At 40.4% G+C, this 939-nt stretch overlaps 1 non-coding gene across 1 annotated transcript; it reads right to left on the reverse strand.

Annotated features, from left to right (window-relative positions):
* Nucleotides 1–341: 341 nt before the first annotated feature.
* On the reverse strand, nt 342–448 carry LOC142851498 (U6 spliceosomal RNA). The gene has a single exon (XR_012910811.1). It is a non-coding gene; the product is annotated as a U6 spliceosomal RNA (small nuclear RNA).
* Nucleotides 449–939: the final 491 nt, after the last annotated feature.

Consider the following 939-nt stretch of genomic DNA (forward strand, 5'->3'; position numbering starts at 1 on the left):
TAACTTTGGTAAATGATATTTATCTAAGAAAGTATCCATTTCCTTTACATTTTCCAGTTTTGTGGCATATAGGCTTTTGTAGTAAGATCTAATGATTCTCTGAATTTCCTCTGTGTCTGTGGTTATGTCCCCCTTTTCATTTCTGATCTTATTAATTTGCAAATTCTCTCTCTGCCGTTTGATTAGTTTGGATAGGGGTTTGTCAATCTTGTTGATTTTCTCCAGGAACCAGCTTTTTGTTTCATTGATTCTTTGGATTGTTCTCTGTGTTTCTATTTTTTTGATTTCAGCCCTCAGTTTGATTATTTCCAGTCTCCTACTCCTCCTAGGTGAGTCTGCTTAAAAATATGGAACGCTTCACGAATTTGCGTGTCATCCTTGCGCAGGGGCCATGCTAATCTTCTCTGTATCGTTCCAATTTTAGTATATGTGCTGCCGAAGCGAGCACAGGTTGTCCATTCTCATTCTGGCATGTGTGATCAGGGATAAAGAGTTCTACAAAGATCATGAACATGGCTTCCACATTCCCATGACAGAACCGGTCTATACAGAACACTCTAGAAAGCAGGGAAACCCGAGAGCGTTAGTAGGGTGTGTCTTGACAAATGCTCCTTGACTTAATTTTTTTTGGACGGCGAGGGGTCTGATCTGACCATGACCCTTTTCTTCTCCTATGCACTCGTTGATTAATAACAAATTAATATGAAACAGAGTCGTTTCTTGTCATCGTCACACTTCATGTTTGCTTAGTGTCATTTCACATCGAATGATTAAATTGCCAGAATTTAATTTAAGAAGCTCAGTGTTTTCCTGACCCCTTTCCATCTGTACATATACACCACACTGTGAACAGCCTAGGTAAACAAAGGATGCCCACCCCCTTGCTGGCCTCCCTTGACCTGTAGGCTATGGGCTCCATGGTAAGAAAAAGAATTTGGA

Source organism: Microtus pennsylvanicus, chromosome 5 (assembly GCF_037038515.1).
Source record: "Microtus pennsylvanicus isolate mMicPen1 chromosome 5, mMicPen1.hap1, whole genome shotgun sequence".
NCBI classification, from domain to species: domain Eukaryota; kingdom Metazoa; phylum Chordata; class Mammalia; order Rodentia; family Cricetidae; genus Microtus; species Microtus pennsylvanicus.